General features: G+C 40.8%; 1 protein-coding gene across 3 annotated transcripts in view; it reads left to right on the top strand.

The window, feature by feature from the left end:
- The first annotated feature begins 3006 nt into the window (after positions 1-3006).
- The window catches only part of STARD13 (StAR related lipid transfer domain containing 13), a 575282-nt gene continuing 558199 nt past the window's right edge, over positions 3007-20089 (top strand). For all 3 annotated transcript variants that reach the window (XM_054665173.2, XM_054665174.2, XM_054665176.2), the window contains exon 1: positions 3007-3209. The gene's annotated coding sequence lies outside the window, so the exon portion shown is untranslated. The remainder of the gene's footprint in view (positions 3210-20089) is intronic.

The following is a 20089-nucleotide window of genomic DNA, read 5'->3' as shown; positions in this document are numbered from 1 at the left end:
AACATGTCGTAAGTTCTTTACATGTGCCAAGCATGGACTGTGCTAGAAATAAATGAGAGAGAGAATTTCAGAATACCTGAAGCAATTTACAGTTTAGTGAGGCAGACAGACAAGTGATAAGAAATCAAAATGCAGTTGAAATATTGTAGTAAGATGGAGCAAAATAAGAAATAAAGGGTACTCTATGAGAGAAAGGCAGTGTGAGAGGCCAAGGGAAATTTCCTGGCACGAAAAGATTCAGATTGAAGCCACGTTGTGAGAGATCTGAGGCCAGGCCTACCGTGCTCTGGGCTTCCATGCACAGCCTCTGCTGGGTTCACCAGCCAGGGCAAATATTAATTGAGCATTGTTTGCAGGTCTCTGGCCTGGGTTCTCAGTGAGTCAGCACTCTGTTCACTCAACAAGGGTGAATCCCCCACTCACAACATGGGATTTCCCGCCCAGCAGAAGCTCATGCAATGGCTCAGGAAGAATTGCACTAGTCAGACTGTTCAAACCACAGATTTTCTAATTTTAGTTTTGCATTTTGACGTAGAAGAGACTCATGTAGTCACCTTGTTTTGCATAGATCTCCACCCCTGCCAGGACATCTCTCCTGTATTCAGCAAGTCAATAAACCTTTCTTCCCTCGGTTCCCAAATGCAGCTCCTTATCATAGCCCTGTTGTACCTTTTGCTTTTACTTTCGATGGTTGAGTCTTGAGATAAGGTAGCAGCATTGCAGTAGTTTTCCTATTACTCAAACAAGTATTTCCTTTTCTCCCCAGTGGGCCTTTCTCATGCCTTTTTTTCATTTATCAGATTTTAGAATGTTAATGATACCATGGGTTCCACACCACCCCTTCCAAGGAAGGTCACCCCTTCCACATGAGGTCATCAGTCATGAGGTCATCACCATGAAGAAGAGAAACAAGAGTGCTCAATTTCACTACAAAAGTATTGGGTACAGCTTCTTCATGAAGTCCTACCTTGACCTCTTAGTATCCCAAAAGACAGTTTCTTTTTTTGAGAGTCTCGCTCTGCCACCCAGGCTGGAGTGCAGTGGCACAGTCTCAGCTCACTGCAACCTCTGCCTCTCCAGCTCAAGCGATTCTCATGCCTCAGTCTCCTGAGTAGCTGGGATTACAGGCGTACACCACCATACCCACCTAATTTTTTTTTATTTTTAGTAGAGATGGGGTTTCACCATGTTGGCCAGGCTGCTCTCAAACTCCTGGCCTCAAGTGATCTGCCTACCTCAACCTCCCAAAGTGCTGGGACTACAAGCTTGAGACAGTTTCTTTTAGAGACTAATCTCCTAGGATTATTTTCCACCAGGATGAAACTCAAAATAATGTAGTCCAAAAGTCAAAAAATGATGGCCAGCAGGACAAATTTGACAGGCAGATAGATTTCATTCGGCATTCACAATGTTTTCAAATATTTTGAGTAAGTTACCCACGTATGAAATCTAGGAGATTTCACATAAAAATCTGAAAGTCTAGCTTCTTCTAAAACAGCAGACAATGGGACATAATGCAGCCCCCATTCCAACTGCGAATCAGCTATCACCGAGTGACAGCCATGCTTGGATACGTGAGCACATGGTCTCCATCTCCCCTTAGCGCCCACCCAGCGAAGTGCACTCTGCACTCCGAGCCCTTGCAGGTAATCAATTTTCCATCCCTAAACTAGTTCAATTCCCTCACTCGACAGAAAAAGCAACTGAGACCCAGGGCTGGGAGCAGTGGCTCACGCCTATAATCCTAGCACTTTGGGAGGTCAAGGAGGGCTGATTGCCTGAGCTCAGGAGTTCAAGACCAGCCTGGGCAACATGGTGAAACCCCGTCTCTACTAAAACACAAAAAAATTAGCCGGGCATGGCGGCCTGCGCCTGTAATCCCAGCTACTCGGGAGGCTGAGGCAGGAGAATTGCTTGAACCCAGGTGGCAGAGGTTGCAGTGAGTCTCGATTGCGCCACTGCACTCCAGCCTGGGCGACAGACTGAGACTCGGTCTCAAAAAAAAAAAAAAAAAGGAAAGAAACTGACTGAGACCCAGAAATACCCTAAGAGTTCCCTGGGCTGAGAGTTTATTATTTGTACAACCAAAACCAGATCTTGAACAAACACGGGTCTCTTTGCAGCACTTTCTACTTCCAGGTGCTATCTTTCTCTCTTCTTCACATCTATGACTAACTGCTCACCATGGTGAACTGCTTCAGGCTCCTGTCCCAGCAAGGAGGATAGAATGAACAGCATCAAGCTCTATACAAACAGTAATCAGGACTTAAGTCTTAACATTTTGATTTTAAGAGGTTTAATTATTTTGACTTGGCTATATATTTTTTCTACCCAATATCCCTTTTCTGTGTCACATTGTAATCGGTAGATAAGTACACAGGTGAGAAAGCAACAGGCAGATGTTTTCCTGGTCATTGTATGTCTGTGTCCTGTAAGAAGGTGTGGACTTCCTCCTCACAGTGACTTCTAGTTACCTTGATGGGGTGAGTCCACTTGAAATATTATGTCAATATCACAGATTCATTTTATAACCCAGATGCAGTAGATTTTCATTTTACCCTTGGTCCTGGTGGAACATGGTTAGCAAACATTATTTTACATTGTACACTGATAATCATGAACTTCATTCCAATAAAACCTCCTGTCAGCTCTTATAGAATAGGCACTTTTCTAGGTGGTGAGATGAAGCTTTATAAATTACTCCCTCTCACTAGCCTGAAACAGTAGTAGAATTCCAAAAGATAGCCTTCTCTCTTATCTTAATATGTTGGTGCGCTGTTCTTCGTCTTACTTGTACCTCAGGAAGCTAATTAACAGAAAAAAAAAATTGTCTCTTTTATTTTTAATGAATAAGAGGCACATCTCAGCAAAAGTGTGAAAACTTTCAATTGGCTCGAACATTTTATAACCTTTTTCTTCCCCTAAGAGGTGCCCAGGACCTCACAATGAGGTGCATTGTGAGCCTCATGCCAAGGTTAATTTGGCACCTCTGTCACAAAGAGCATGTGCAGACTCTGACAGGCTTTCAGGGAAGCCACGTCCCCCATGTGCTCTTCTGGTTTCCTCATTGGTGTTCAGCAAGAGGAGGCTGGGCTCTTCCCGGGGAGTGGAGTGCTATGACAGATGAGACTTTCATGCAAGAAAATAAATCCTGCACATTTGATGTACTGCTTTAAACTTAAAGACCTCTTTGGACCCGAAATTGTAAGGTAAGGAGTGCTCAGCCACAATTCTTGAACTTTGAAACTGTGAGTGTAATTTGAGGACGCTCCTTAAAACTCTTTGTTGTTTAATATGAAACTCTAACATGCTGCCTAACCTCCTGCCTTTAGGAATAACAGCTCACTGTCAAACGTGCACGCACAGCTCTGACTTAAAAGGAAAAAACTCACCACTGTTTAAAAAATAAAAAGTCTTCCATAATGAAACGGTCATGTAGGTTTGTTGTACTTTTACACATGTGTGGAAGTGTCCAGAATAGACTGGGTTTACTCTCTACTCTCTGTAAATCAGTATGCTTAAAAATGGGATCAAATTATCCTTGCCAGTTGAAAGGGGGTCTGGGTGCAGGTCCAATCCCATAGAGAGAAAACACCAGTGCAACTGCAACCAAATGGCAGTCCCGATCTGCAGGACTTTATCCTGAATGTCGCTTCCTGCTTGCTTAGGCATGGGAGGGGATTAAACTCCGCTGCTACAACTTCATTGGCACTGCTCTGTAAAATGTGAAAAATCTGTTGGGCTCAGGTGTTAGTGTGTACAGTCCAGTTTCCTGTGATTGCGGCAAATTAACTTGGAAAGTTGAAAGTAATTATAGTACAGACTAGGAGCCAAGGATTTATCAGACATAAAAGGAGGTAGAACAAGTTCAACAATATAGAAGGCAATTATTTGTCTAATGTTGTTAACAAAATCCGATCTTCCTGTAGAAATGTACAGGAACTTTTAATATTTTTGTTCCAGTCTGATCTGCCTCCAGAGGTAGAATACTCGATGCTTTTAGCTAGCTCATTGATCTGTTCCTAAGAGGGCATCACTGTATAATATTTCTCTCTCACTGGGGAAAATAAGATGTTGAGTCTTCTTTTTGTGCCCTAGAGAACTTAAAAGAGAAGACGTAGATGATAATCAAACTGCATCTATTTTCTTAAATCTTTGTCCACATGTTCCTACTCTCCTCCTTTGCCTTTATCAGATATACAGGGACTAAGTTAATTGTTACTTCCCCTGAGATCTCCAAACCCTCACTGTACCCTTTTCACAGAGAGCACCAATCTGCATCCATATCTCCCTCCACAAAAAGCAAACCATATTCTTGTTCCATATCCTTTCTTATCCTTGATAGGGGCTTATATTTCCATGTAAGTCCCCAGGGCATATTCCCATGACACAGGTTCTCTCCTACCTACATATTGAGTAGGTGAACCCCAAAGGACATCCTACCTAAAATCTGAGGGTGCAGCAGTAGTGGAATCTTGGCCTGAAAACTCTCTCCTCCAGACATTTTCCTTTCCAGAACTAAGCTGCTTCACCTGACTTTAGGTATTCTCATGGGTTTATGCTTTGAACCACATGACTGATTAGCTGCGCACAGATTAGGGTAGGCGCTCATTCACTCTAAGGATTAGAATGTTGAAGCTACCTTTGTCCTGGAGGGAAGAAAATTTCCCCAACAGGCATGCCATAAACATTGTGGGGGTCTCTGGAACTGAGAGTAGCTCTCTGAGGATTTTTCTCTTTCTCCTGTCACTCTGTTTCTTGCTAATCTTGGCACACATTTTAAAAATGGCACTAGCCGAAAGGTGAAGGTTCCTAAGGAAGGGAAGCTGGGGCTGTTTACTTCATGCAGCCAGGACACCCAGGATGTAGGCGTGAAGGATAGCAGTGGGCTTGGATTAGCATTCCAGTGTGCCATTGCCTTACTGAAAGAGTTATTTTTAACTTGACAACATTTCTCCACATCTGCATCCGAATACTATGTATGTGAGGATAAATATTTAAGCAATGTGTTAGTTTCATTAACCAGACACGACATCAGAGCCATTCTCGGCAATTTCTTTTCTTGTTTTAATAAAATGAAAAGGAATAATAGGGGGGAAACAAAAATATGTTATTGTGTCAATTTAGAAAAAAAATCACCAGAAAAAATTTCAAGATTTCTCTGTTTCTTTTACTAAAGATGACACTTTCTTTATTGAAAGATTCACTCAGGTTCTGGTGGTTTTCATCTTTGACAGTCTGGGGTCTTTCCCTCGTGGCTGCACTCAGACCCTGATTTCTCAGCATAGGAATGCCTGGGGGACAGTCCCCAAAAAGTAGACAAAGGCACTGGAATTATAAACTCGAGGAATAAGATTATTCCTCTTCATTGGTCTTACTGCTATTCCTATTCATTGATCTATGCTAAGAATTTTTCCCTATTCATTGGTCTATGCTAAGAACCAAATCCTGATGAAACCACACCATTACAGAGCTCACATTTAAAGAATATGTCATTTGTCTGTAGAGCTAATAGTTTTCTTTATTTTTCTTAGTTTTACTTTTCATTTTTTATTGAATGAATGAAAGGCTGAAGAAATAGCTGAAATTAACTATTATGATTTCATGTCCCATTTGAAGAATATTTCATTGTAGAAATTTTCACTAAGATTAGGTGGGAATGCAACTCTACATGAACAAACATGAAGAGATGCAATTAGACCGTTTTATTTTAAACCCTAAGACGTGAGGAATATGATATTTAAAGATAATAATTCTGGCCTGGTGCGGTGGCTCACGCCTGTAATCCTAGCACTCTGGGAGGCCAAGGTGGGCAGATAGATCATCTGAGGTCAGGAGTTGGAGACCAGCCTGGCCAACATGGTGAAACTCTGTCTCTACTAAAAATACAAAATTTAGCTGGGCATGTGGTGCATGCCTGTAATTCCAGCTACTCGGGAGGCTGAGGCAGGAGAACTGCTTGAACCCAGGAGGTGGAGGCTGCCATGAGCCGAGATCGCACCACTGCACTCCAGCCTGGGAGACAGAGCAACTCTTCCTCAGAAAAAAAGAAAAAAAAAAGAGTAAAAGAGTTAATAATTCTGGGCCTGGCTCAGTGGCTCACACCTGTAATTCCAGGACTTTGGGAGGCCAAGGCAGGCAGATCACAGGACAGGAGATGACCATCCTGGCTAACATGGCAAAACCCTGTCTCTACTAAAAATACAAAAATTAACTGGGTGTGGTGGTGTGTGCCTGTAGTCCCAGCTACTCGGGAGGCTGAGGCAGGAGAATTGCTTGAACCAGGGAGGTGGAGGTTGCAGTGAGCCAAGATTGCGCCACTGCACTCCAGCATGGTGACAGAGTGAGACTCTGTCTCAAAAAAAAAAAAAGAGTTAATAGTTCTGACTGCTTCCATCTATAGACAAGAAAAAAAACTAATGTATATATTCTGTCTTATCTAATATGGCAAAATCATGTAAGGTGTAACTTACTACCTATATGCCTGGTGTCAACACTTAGAGGACTCACAAAGAGTTTATTGGGAATTTCTAGGAGCTTTTTGCAACTCTTATGCACCTGCCCTCTCAGATGGCCACAAATGTAGGCCATGAGCAGAGCCAAGCAGTACTCACAGCCCTAGAATCACACTGATTTTTAAATAATAGTAAAATAGGTCAAAGGGAAATAATATTGGGAAACCTCTAAGGATGGAGTAAGAAAAGAAGAACATAAGAATATTAAACACGTGATATTCTTGAATTGATTCTGTAGAGATGCCAGAGGATGGAGAAGTCAAGCCATTTCCTTGAGAATCAATCAGCACAAAACACTTGGAATAAAATGCGTGGATAGCATCCTAGCTTCATTTGTCAGTGCTTAGTTCAAGCAGGAGTTTGTCCCCCACTGGGGTCTTTGAACCACTCTAAAAGGAACTTATGCATATGCTTAAATTGCCTTAAATTGGCAATATTCTAAAATAGATTATTAAAGGAATGGCTTGTAAGACATCCAAAAGAGATGCCAATGGATCCTAGCATTCAGAACAGATTCACTAAAATGGAAATAATCAATATAGTTATATTGTTTTGTTCTTGTGTTACTAGCCTGTAGATGGATAGCATGTTATTTAGTCAAAAGTAATTTCATCAAAGCAAATTGGTCAACGTGATAAATTGGTTGCAAATAATTATTTCCCATCATTATATATTCAAGTATGGGTGATCAAACATGGGACAGCTTTATAACACTGTATCTTTAAATATTGTGTAACAGTTTTCAGAACTTTTATTTTTGTCATTATGTATAATGAATTCATCTTCAAGTAATTACTTTGTATTGTGAAAAGTTTGAACAACTAAGGAATTGCTTAGAGGATAAGCTAAGGATTTTTTAAATTTTATTTAGTTATTTATTTTATTTTAAGTTCTGGGATACATGTGCAGAACGTGCAGGTTTGTTACATAGGAATACATGTGCCATGGTGGTTTGCTGCACCTATCAACCCATCATCTAGGTTTTAAGCCCTGCATGCATTAGGTGTTTGTCCTAATGCTCTCCCTCCCCTTGTCCCCACCCCATGACAGGCCCCAGTGTGTGATGTTCCCTTCCCTGTGTCCATGTGTTCTCATTGTTCAACTCCCACTTATGAGTGAGAACATGTGGTGTTTGGTTTTCTGTTCCTGTGTTAATTTGCTGAGAATGTTGGTTTCTAGCCGCATCCATGTCCCTGCAAAGGACATGAACCCATTCTTTTTTATGGCTGCATAGTATTCCATGGTATATGTGCCACATTTTCTTTATCCAGTCTATCATTGATGGGCATTTGGGTTGGTTCCACGTCTTTGCTATTGTGAACAGTGCTGCAATAAACATACATGTGCATTTGTCTTTATAGTAGAATGATTTATAATCCTTTGGGTATATACCCAGTAATGGGATTGCTGGGTCAAATGGTATTTCTGGTTCTAGATCTTTGAGGAATTGCCACACTGTCTTCCACAATGGTTGAACTAATTTACACTACCACCAACAGTGTAAAAGGGACAAACTAAGGATTTAATAATAGAAGCAAATTATTTGAAATTGACAGAGTGGTTGAACTATAATTGTGACTATAATTGAGACTTATGTATTATTTTAGGCTTTTAATTCATTATTAAATTTAGTTGTATTTATTTATTTAATTATTTAATTGTATTTATTTATTTATTTAGAGACAGGGTCTTGCTCTGTTTCCCATGCTGAAGAGCAGTGGCCCAGTCATAGCCCACTATAACCTGAAATTCCTAGATTCAAGGGATCCTCTTGCCTCAGCCTCCAAAGTAGCTGGGAATAAAAGTATGCACCACCACACCAAGTTAATTTTTGTATTTTTTGTAGACAGGAGGCCATGCTATGTTGCCCAGGCCGGTCTTGAACTCCTGACCTCAACTGTTTCTCCTGCCTCAGCCTCTCAGTGTTGGGATTACAGGTGTGATCACGACCATCCTATTTTAGGATTTTAAAATAACGTATGTATTTTACTGGGAAATAATGAGTGCAAACCAGAAAACCAATTTTAAACATAATCGTATTCAAGAAGGGCTAGCCAATGATTGCACATTAGTGCATGGTAGGCTTCCATATTGGAAGACATATGGTCTTTTAACTACCATACGGTAATTGGAAACTATCATAAATTTAAAGCAATCCATCAACTGTTGGACATTTGAATTATTTTAATTAATTGCTGAACAGTTAGATTGTTTCAATTATTCTACATTATAAGCAATGCCTAATAGGAATAACCAGCTGGAAAATAATTAGAAATAAAAAATCAAACTATTGAGGAAAAGCAATACACGCACAAAATACATAGGGTGCAAAATGGGTGGCAATTCAGACCAACTTTGAAAAAATACCTATCAGCATTATTCCCTTTTAACTAGACCATTGTTTTGAAGAAATTATGTGTTTAACCAAATTGCTTTTTGTCAAATTGCTTTTAGGCAAATTGAATTTGGGCAAATTAACGGGAAACAATAGTTCAAGGAAATGCAATAGACAAAATACACTTGAACTTCAGTGGGGCATTTTTGTAAATCCTTCATGGTATCATGGGAGACAAGATGAAGAAATATGGGCCTAGCTAATGCAATTAGGCAGATTAATAACTAGTTGAATGAACATACTTAGAGGGTGCTTATAAGCAACTCGGGGGAGGGGATGTCTGGTGACTTACTAAAAACCTTGTTCTTGGTCCTGTGCTGATAAGCATTTCTATCAGTGTCTTGGATAAATGCATGTTTAGTAAATTTCTGAATACAAAGCCAAAAGGAAGAATGCAGTTATGTGACAACAGCATCAAAACAAAAACAGATCTTAACAGGTTGGAATAATGAGCTCAAGCTACCTAGACCTAAGTAACTGTGACAAATATAAGATTATTTATTTTGGTTCATAATCATAAGTGCACAAGCCCTCATTGGAAGAACTTGTGCTTGTGAAATAAGACTTTAGGATTTTAGTTGATAGTAAATTCCATATGTTATAGACAAAAAAATGCAACGCGATCTTTGGTGACATTCTCCAATTATGTTCATTCAATGAGTTATTAATCTGCCTAGTTGCATTAGCGCTGCCCATATTCTTAATCTTGTCTGCAATGATACCATGAAGGATTTACAAAATGTCCCACTGAAGTTCAATGTAATATTTGGTGACATTATTAGAAACACAGAGGAGGAATATAAGATACTTGGCATACTATATGCCAAGCCCTGTGCAAGTCACAGCCTGTATCATAGTCCCATCCCCATGTGGCTTTCCTTGCTTGTGAATACATATGTAATCCTTGAGCTACCCTCAGGATCCTGCAGCCCAAATGATCAGCCAATCCAGAAGGTGATTCCAACACTTCCCACTCCAAAAGTTCTATTTATTTAAATGTTACTCAGGCATTTGTGGGTAAATATGGAGAAGGTGGTAGTAGTTGGCCTACCAGGGCAGGAACAATCTTCAAATCTGCACAAGTGTAAAGAATAATGATTAGATTTTGTAACAAAGTATGTTTGGACAGATAGGGCTCTTAAGGGACATACAAGAGTAGGATAAGAAGAACATCCTCTTCTGGCCAGGTGTGGTGGCTCACGCCTGTAATCCCAGCACTTTGGGAGGCCAAAGTGGGTGGATCACGAGGTCAGGAGTTCAAGATCAGCCTAGCCAAAATGATGAAACCCAGTCTCTATTAAAAATACAAAAATTAGCCGGGTGCGGTGGCAGGTGCCTGTAATCCCAGCTACTCGGGAGGCTGAGGCAGGAGAATTGCTTGAACCCAGGCGGCAGAGGTTGCAGTTGGCTGAGATCACACCACTGCACTCCAGCCTGGGTGACAGAGTGAGATTCTGTCTCAAAAAAAAAAAAAAAAAAAAAGAACATCCTCTTCTTATCATAGCAGTTAGTGAGCATGGGTAAGATTCCAGATGGAGGTGAGCAAGCGGTGGAAGTCCCGAAGGACCACTGGCGATGGTGTGCCACACACCAGTGAACCCAGGCGTGAGAGGCTGGAGAAAGCATGAGCATACTCTGATAAGGTTTAAAGACTCAGGAGGGGATGAAAATCAGAGAAGCTGGCCTCTTCTGTCTGTCTTGGACAGAACTACATTTATCTACTTAGTAGAGGTTTCTGCATTCCTTTTTTATTTGTTTCTATGAGGGTCATTTCCTGTGTCTGTGTTCCTTTACACCCATCTGCTTCTGCGGATTATAGGCTGAAGGCTGAGTCTTTAGTCCTATTCTGCAAGCCATTCTCAGTAGGATGTGCTTTCCATTGCTCTTAACTTGGTGCAACAGAAAATAAGGCAATACATGGCTGTGACTTAGAGCGCAAGTTTACATTGTGATCCAGGACCTGCCACTTGCCAGTTTTGGGAAATGCATTTAACTTTTCTCTGTCCATTTCCCCATGGGTAAAAGTAGAGGTAATATTAGTATTACCTGTCAGGGTTGTTAAGACAATTAAATAAAACAATATGTGGTAAACTACTTAGCACAGCTGGACCATTCAATGAAAATTTTAATTGCTATTTTTGCTGTTTTTAGTTAGCATCTATGCCAGCTTTCTTCACTCCCTGAAGCTGAGCAAACACCAATGTAAAATAGCATGTGATCTTCAGGGCTAGATGCAATTATGAGGACTAGCCAACCATCCCTGTAACAAAAGGTAGGACCCAGTCAGCTTTAACAAAATAGGGCCTTCAGAAGGAAGGTGAAGGACTAGCGGTGAGCTTCATCTTTCACTCATCTTCTCACTCAGGGTTCCAGGAAACACGTTCTCTTTAATCTCCATCTGTAATCTACTACCTTGGGCATAGAGACTACCTCTTGGGCACATGGGAGCACAGTCCTATTCCTGTTCTGTCACTACTATACAGGCAGAAACTCTTCTTTTCTTGGAATTTTAAGTGAATACTATCATAAGCCCCCCTGTCCTAGCAATCCAGTTTGACCAATTGTCAACTCATAGCCACCCTCACCCATACTCTCCCACAATGCCCACCACCAGGTTGCTGGTGAAGTGAAACTAAGACATCATCATTTCATTTATTCAAATATTCAAGTTTGCATGTCTAATAAAAGACCTAGGACTTGGTTTTAGCAGTTCGATTTTTCCTAGAGGTCCATTTTTGAACAGATATTTGCCATTTTTTAATAGATATTTGAAACAATTAGGTAGGTGCAAAGTGTTTCAGTTCAACAACTGATAAAAGAAAAACTTCAGCCGAATTAAATTTAGAACAGTTTCATTGAGCAATGAATGATCCCCGAATTGGGCAGCCTCTTGAACGAGAGTAGGCTCAGAGACTCCAGCGCAGCCACATGGTGGAAGAAAATCTATGGACAGAAAAAGGAAAGTGATGTAAAGAAAATGGAAGTGAAGGACAGAAACAACCGGATTGTTTATAGCTCAGTGTCTCCTTATTTGAACAGGGTTCAAACAGTTGGCTACATTTGATTGGCCAAAACTCAGTGACAGGCACAAGTGTAGGCTATGGCCCGTGTCTGTTTACACCTTCACATGTTATGGTTCATGATGTACAGAGGAACCTTTAGGCTGAACTTAAGATATGTAAGGAGGCAGCTTTAGGCTAATGCTCATTTAACATGACTCTTCAGCATCCATTGAAAGGGATGTTTTTGTAACAGACCACATGAAAAACATTGTTACCAATGAAGAGTATTCAGGATCTTTTCACATTTTTACATCTCTGAAATTGAGATGCATTTTACAACTGATAGCAAGTGATAGTTTAATTGACAGTGTTGTTTTTCTTTCTTAATGATACATTATCTAATGGTGCATCTCACAGAGGATGGTGTCTTAGAAGTGAAGAGATGCAATAGTTGAGAAGATAAATGGACACATTCACACATACACACAAATGCACCTAAAACTACTTGCTTTATTGCCTACATGTGCATCTATATGAACTAGAAAATGAAAGTAAATTTAAAGTAAAATGAGTACATGAGTTCTGAGAGAGCAAAGTAGATATTTTTGAACATTTTTCTGAAAAACCAGATAAAAACCATATAGACATTCTATTCCCACAAAGAGATAAAAACCACATAGGCATTCTATTCTCTTCCAACAGGTACAGCAGCATCCCTACCATGGAGGGTAAAGCTTGAGATTCTCAAGATAATGCTGTTTGTCCCTCAATAACATTTCCATAGTCAAACTCTCCTTTCCGTATCATCGCTGTTGTCTGCACTTATCATCATATCTTTCAGAAGCTTCTTAAACAGAGATAACAGAAATGGCAAGAATGAGCAATGTGGTCAGAGAGGAAAATATATGTGGTTAATAATACATTTTAAAAAGTGCTAAGTTATATATAATGGAAACATCTATTCAGTCTACATGATGTTTGGTGAACATTCTTGGGTTATTTGTGGTTAACAGAAGTAAATTCTGTCTTCACAGCATTTGTCCCAAAGTTTGGGACCTAAAATTTATCCATCTATTCATCCATCCACTTTTTAAATATATGTGGTTAATAATACATTTTAGGCTGGGTGTGGGGCTCCCGCCTGTAATCCCAGCACTTTGGGAAGCTGAGGAAGGTGGATCACATGAGGTCAGGGGTTCGAGACCAGCCTGGCCAACATGGTGAAACCCTGTCTCTACTAAAAATACAAAAAATTAGCCGGGTGTGGTGGTGGGAGCCTGTAATCCCAGCTACTTGGGAGGCTGAGGCAGTAAAGTCGCTTGAACCGGGAAAGCAGAGGTTGCAGTGAGTCGAGATCGCACCACTGCACCCAACAGCCTGGGTGACAGAGCATGACTCTGTCTCAAAAAATAAATAGGCTGGGTGCAGTGGCTCACGCCTGTGATCCCAGCACTTTGGGAGGCTGAGGCGGGCAGATCACGAAGTCAGGAGATCGAGACCATCCTGGCTAACACAGTGAAACCCCATCTCTACTAAAAATACAAAAAAAATTAGCCGGGCATGGTGGCATGTGCCTGCAGTCCCAGCTACTTGGGAGGCTGAGGCAGGAGAACGGCATGAACCTGGGAGGTGGAGCTTGCAGTGAGCTGAGATCGTGCCACCGCACTCCAGCCTAGGGGACAGAGCGAGACTCTCTCTCAAAAAAAAACCAAAAACAACAAAAAAAATTATTTCCAGTCTATGAATGTAATTTTATATGATAAGTTCTAATCAATGTATTAGTAACATTAAAACAACAATGCAAAATGAATTCAGAGAAACTTTGGCTATTTCTCCTGAGATCCATGGAAGTGATCTAGAAATTTTCCTCCATTTAGAGATTAGGAAGCATGCCATAGCATTCCCAGAGATTCTGTAAGAAGGCTGGGGTCAAAGGAATGTGTGGACATTACCACATGGCCTAGTCTCATGTTAGCAGCAGCTTCTCTTTCTTCAGGGACAAGTCAGAGGTCTTTTTGTGCCTTGGTTCATTCCAGGTCCCTGTGGTCAAGCATGGATTCTACTGGCACGTGCAGCCCAAGAATTTACACTGAGCCAGCTGAGTGACATTGACTTAGGACCTTCCCCCTTGAGACTCTCATTAACCAAAAGTTATGGCACCGAGGAGACCCCGGGAGACAGTCAGAGCTTGGAGTCCATTTTATTTCTAGCTTAATGTTTCCCTCTTCTCTCATTTAACATCAGCCTTTTCCGAATGGCTGCCTCTGAAAGCCAGAAAGCTTTCAGTTGATTAAACAGCATTAGTTCACCTCATTACTGGAAGAAAAATAGGAAAGTCAAAATAAAGATGCACGTTCTCCTATAAGAGAAAAAATTATCCTTGGTAGTAATTCCTCCATTGTCTGAACTAATCCTATTACGCATTGTCTTTCCATCAAAATTAACTAGCACAAAGCAACTGGCAGGAGAAGGGAGCTGGTGAAAGAAAATATTGCTGTCATTTAACTGCTCATCGAGAGATAACTTAAATGGTCTTATTTCTTAATTAAAGGTACAAGAGTAGCCATTAATTCTTGACCATAACAAGATTAAATATCTGTGTATTGTTTTTTCTTATATTCTGTCTTCAACTCGATAGCTTCTTGCATGTCTTGTTGCATCTGGTCAAAAGTTTATTTGGATTTTTTTTTAATTAAATACTTCTTCATAATATGAAAAATGCCACAGAGGCACTCCTTTGAAAATTTATTGCATAAATTGCGTAAAACGTCAAGGGATTCAGGTTTTCTCCAGTTCAGTCACCACTCAACAAGGGAGCATTAGGTAAAACATGATCAAGAACTTCCCTTAAATAAGAAGCAGGACTTTACCTTTGAGCAATCTGGATTCTGTTGTTGGATGCTTCCTTGACAGGCCCCTGACCCTGAAATGTTCGCCACAGTAACAGGGTCTCCATTTCCTCTGTCCCTCCTTCGTTCTCGTCATTGTGACGTTTGCAACACAGTTTACAAAACATTTCTCACACAGGATCTTATTTTATCTTTTCCGTCAGGATGAGTAAGGTAAGTAAAAGAGTAAGTAGTTTTTGGCCGGGCGCAGTGGCTCACGCCTGTAATCCCAAACACTTTGGGAGGCTGAGGCGGGCAGATCATGAGGTCAGGGGATCGAGACCATCCTGGCTAACATGGTGAAACCTCGTCTCTACTAAAAATACAAAAAATTAGCCGGGCGTGGTGGCGGGGGCCTGTAGTCCCCGCTACTCCGGAGGCTGAGGCAGGAGAACGGCAGGAACCCGGGAGGCGGAGGTTGCAGTGAGCTGAAATTGGGCTACTGCACTCCAGCCTGGATAACAGAGCGAGACTCCATCTCAATAAATAAAAGAGTCAATAGTTTTTTTTAAGTTCGGTAACTGAAGTTCAAAGCAGGCAACTGACTGGTGTCAATTTCAACAAGAACAAGACATGAAGCCAAGAGTGAAATCGAAATCTGTGAGATTTCTTCAAGGTGAGAAAGAGCATTGCTAAGTTTCATCACATGCAGCAAACTGTGAATGCATTAAAAGGTGTTTTCACCAAGTCCAAAGACAACACAGTTCTGTCAATTTTCAGAGAGAAAACCCTCAAGTGAGAAGTACTATTGATGCGGAACCCCTGCTGCCGATGTATTCTGTCAAGCTGTGACACCAAAAACTCAACAATTGTAAAAACAAAATAAGTGTGTCTGCTACTAAACCCTATTTAGCGTAGTGTTGTATGTGATAGTGGACCACAAAAAAGGAAATGGGAAGAGTGAAAAGAGCCTCCCCGAGCAGGTTCGCTGAATGGAGTGGAAATGTGAAGTTGAGAAATGAGTGTCTCTTCAGCATCCCTACGTTTTCCCCCTCAGATCCTGAGTGGCAACTGGAAAGGATTCGTGGTTACTTGGATCTAGGAAAATCCTGTTTTATCTCTGATGGGACTAAGACAAAGCACTCCTGTTAGTACAACCCGGCTTGCGTTCCTCCCTCCCTGCAGAGGAAGCATTTGGATGCTTCCCTTCCCGTTGGAAGTTGCCAGCCTCTCTTCAAAGTGATGAGGGCAGAACTGGTCATTACCGAAAGTGTCGGAGGAACGGTGCCACAGCATCAGGTTCAGGCAAGTAAGGCAGAAGCTGAACTCATTAAGAGGCATTTGGAACCCGGGGTTTCTTGTTTTCCTGTTGGAGAAGCTCTAAACTCTGAGAGTGTCCTAACCCGATCTGAGAGAGCCTTTCTGACTTGCTCCCTCCTGCTCTGCTATCCACTTGACCACTCAGTGTCTATTTTTTTCTGACTGTCGTAGAACACTTGGGCAATGTAGAAAACAGTAAAACACAAGTAAAATTCCCTTATAGTCATACTCTCTTATTAGATAACCTCTGTTAACATTTTGTATGTCTTTGTAATTCTTTTCCTACTATTTTAACATAATTGATCCCAAACTAAATATAATTTGCACTACTCTTATTAGGTAAATATATGACAAAGGCATTTCCTTATATTTTTAAAATTCATCATAAACATTGTTTTTGTTGATTGCATACTATTACTATTTCAACTTTTTTCACGTACAAAATGAATAAACTCTACCCTAGCAGCTAAGCATTTCATTTTCTTACAGAATTTTTATTTTTCAAAATGCTGATATCATTATTTTTTGTCCATAATAATTTTTGTCCAAAATATTTTTGGATCTTTTAAGTATCTTTAAATTTTAAAACAGTTTTAAGATTTTTATCATTGAAAGAATATCGTTGGCCAGGCATGGTGGCTCATGCCTGTAATCCCAGCACTTTGGGAGGCCAAGGTAGGAGGATCACTTGAGCCCAGGAGGTTGAGGCTGCATGAGCCATGTTCTTACCACTGCACACTACGCTCCAGTCTGGGTGACAGAATGAGACCCTATCTCCAAAAAAAAGAAAGTAATATTGTTTGATATTAGAAAATTATTTTCTAGAAAGGTTGCATCAATTCAAACTACTATTAGCAGTGAATAGGAATAAATACCTCACCTCACTCTCACCAACACTGAATTTGATATATTCTCAAGACTTTGCTAAGTTTATAAAGAAAACAGTGTCTTATTTTAACTTGCATTATTGTTTACTGCTATGGAAACCAAATTTTTTTAGGGAGAGGGTATTCATTAGCTTTTTATATTTCCTCCTTGGGAAAATTTTATGTCTCCTTACGCATTTGACCAATAGGGTTGTAGCTGTTTTCAAATTAATGGGTGTCAGCTTTAAAAATTCGTTTTAACCTTGTGTCATCTTTAATCTCACGGCAAATAGAGAGGGGGTATAGTGCATGGTATACTCCCTGCTCCCACAGATTTGTCTTTGTTGTCTGCAGTCTGATAAAGAGGGGGAGGTTTGTTTCCAATAGAACTGGATTGGCTTGTGACCATGGCCTGAAAATGGCAGAACATGAAGTTAAAGTGCAGGGTTTGATTTGTGGAGAGTCACAGACAAAATCAGATGTAACTTGCACCTTGACCAGGCGCACACTTCACTTGGGCCTCCAACAAGGCTGTTTGGGAAAGGAGTGGTAACATATCCATTCCGGTGGCCTTTCCATTACATTTTCAAAACAAAGCAAATTTTTACTTCATTTTTATACAACCTGTAAAGTGTCTATATACAATCAAATTAACAGAAATGTAATAACTCTAAACTGATTGGGAAACCCAGACAGATAGTTTGGTGGTTGGGCAAGAAATAAATAACTTTTTTTTTTTTTTTGAGACGGGGTCTTGCTCTGTCGCCCAGGCTGTAGTACAGTGGCATGATCTCGGCTCACTGCAAGCTCCGCCTCCGGGGTTCACGCCATTCTCCTGCCTCAGCTTCCCGAGTAGCTGGGATTATAGGCACCCACCACCACGCCCAGCTAATTTTTTGTATTTTTAGTAGAGACGGGGTTTCACCGTGTTAGCCAGGATGGTCTCGATCTCCTGACCTCGTGATACGCCCACCTTGGCCTCCCAGAGTGCTGGGATTACAGGCATGAGCAACCGCGACCAGCCAAAATAATTACTTTAATGATGACATATTTGTGAACGTATATGTATATTAGAATATAATCATAATTTTTTTTTTTTTTTTTTGCCAGGAGATCATATTCCTGATTCTTCCCCTCCTTATCCCTTGCCCTCCCATACGTAGATACACATATATGTACACTCCCCAGTTGATATGGGTTGGCTCTGTGTCCCCACCTAAATCTCACCTTGATTTGTAACAATCCCCATGTGTTAAGGGCAGGACCAGGTGGAGGTAATTCAATCATGGGGGTGGTTTCTCCCATGCTGTTCTCTTGATAATTAGTGAGTTCTCACGAGATCTGATGGTTTTATAAGCGCCTGGCATTTCCCCTGCTGGCGCTCATTCTCTCTCTTGCCACCCTGTGAAGAGGCGCCTTCTGCCATGACTGTAAATTTCCTGAGGCCTCCCCGGCCATGCGGAACTGTGAGTCAGTTAAACCTCTTTTCTTAATTACCCAGTTTCGGGCAGCTCTTTATAGCAGTGTGAGAACGGACTCATACACCAGTAGAGTACCTACACACACTACAGTTTTTAGGACTAACAAAATGGAGCATGTGTCAGATCTGGACGTGCCTTCTTACTTCCTCTTCCCTTGGCTGGTCTCACAAATCCTGCATTTCAGGTTAACCACCTGGGACAGTAAACTACCGATGTCTGCTTCTGCTTCCAAAGGAGAACCGCAGTGAAAGGCAAGTCCTCATTATCTCTTGTCCTGTATCCTTGACATTACAATTTATTCTCCAGTTTAGGTCACTCCATATCACCAAGTTCAGCCCCTATCATGATAAGTGGCATTTGTTGATAACACTATGAGATCCTATTCTTTGAGTAATGTTCATGGAAGAAATCTGAGGAATAGTGTTGCCAGATATAATACAAGCCACCCTATTAAATGTGAATTTCCAGGTAAATAACAAATAATATTTCAGTATAAGTATGTTCCAAATGTCACATGGAATCTATTTATAAAAATTTATTTGCTGTTTATCTGAAATTTAACTTTACATGTATGTCCTATGTTTTTCTTTGCTATTTTGGCAACCCTACCAAGAAAGTGAAACCATTAGGAATCTAACAGCACAGGCCAGGCACAGTGGTTCACATCTAGAATCCCAGCACGTTGGAAGGCCAAGGCAGGAGGATCATTCGAGGCTAGGAGTTCAAGACCAGCCTGTGCAACATAGTGAGACTTTGTCTCTACAGAAAATAAAGAATGTAGCTAGACATGGTGGCTCTCACCTCTATTTCCAGCTACTCAGGAGGCTGAGGTGGGAGGATGGCTTGAGCCCAGGAGTTCAAGTCTGCAGTGAGTTATCATTGCACCACTTCACTCCAGCCTGGGCAACAGAGGAAAATCTTGTCTCTTGAAAAACAAACAAACCCACAGTACAAATCAAGTAGTTACTTAGTGTCCTACCTCCCTGACAGTACAGAGAGAACCACCCCCAAATGTTACTATCAAAGGAAACAACTGTACTTCACCAATGGTCTGCACCTGATCAGTACCAGCAAGGGAAGGCCAAAGGCAAACAAGTCAGACAAAATGTAAGATTTGGCAACTTTCCTACTGATGTGGAATTATTGTAATTAGAGAGATTTTTAACAATTGGAGAAATGTTAAAATTTAGAGAAGTTCTAACTGATGGAAATATCTTTTTAAATAGTGAAAAACTATGACAACTAACACAGATAATAGCACTATTTCAGAAAAACAGAATCTCACTTACTGTCATTGACATAACAAAACACGAATTCAGCTAAGAAAAGCCCCACAAGTACAAATCAGTAAAAATAAAAACCATGGTTCTGCTCGTGCTGGAGTATTGTTGGGAAGGCCCTCGTGAGCAGAGCGTAGCTGGCCTGGCCACACCTGCCTACCTGGCCTCTTCTCTCCTCCCTCAATGTTCCTCTGAGGACCTCTCAACTTTTCAAACTCTCTATTCAAACATGGCATTGGCATCTCTGCAATTTAATGAAGATTGTTATCAAAGAATAGCATGTAAAACCATATCAGGTATGATTTAAGCCCATGAGTAATCAAGATTTAAATCCTTTATTTTGGTTGTAGACATAGTTTCCCAGCTTGTAGCATTAGACAAAGTTTGAATTTTCTCATAAAT

Source organism: Pan troglodytes, chromosome 14 (genome assembly GCF_028858775.2).
Source record: "Pan troglodytes isolate AG18354 chromosome 14, NHGRI_mPanTro3-v2.0_pri, whole genome shotgun sequence".
NCBI classification, from domain to species: domain Eukaryota; kingdom Metazoa; phylum Chordata; class Mammalia; order Primates; family Hominidae; genus Pan; species Pan troglodytes.
This window is presented reverse-complemented; position numbering and strand designations above follow the sequence as displayed.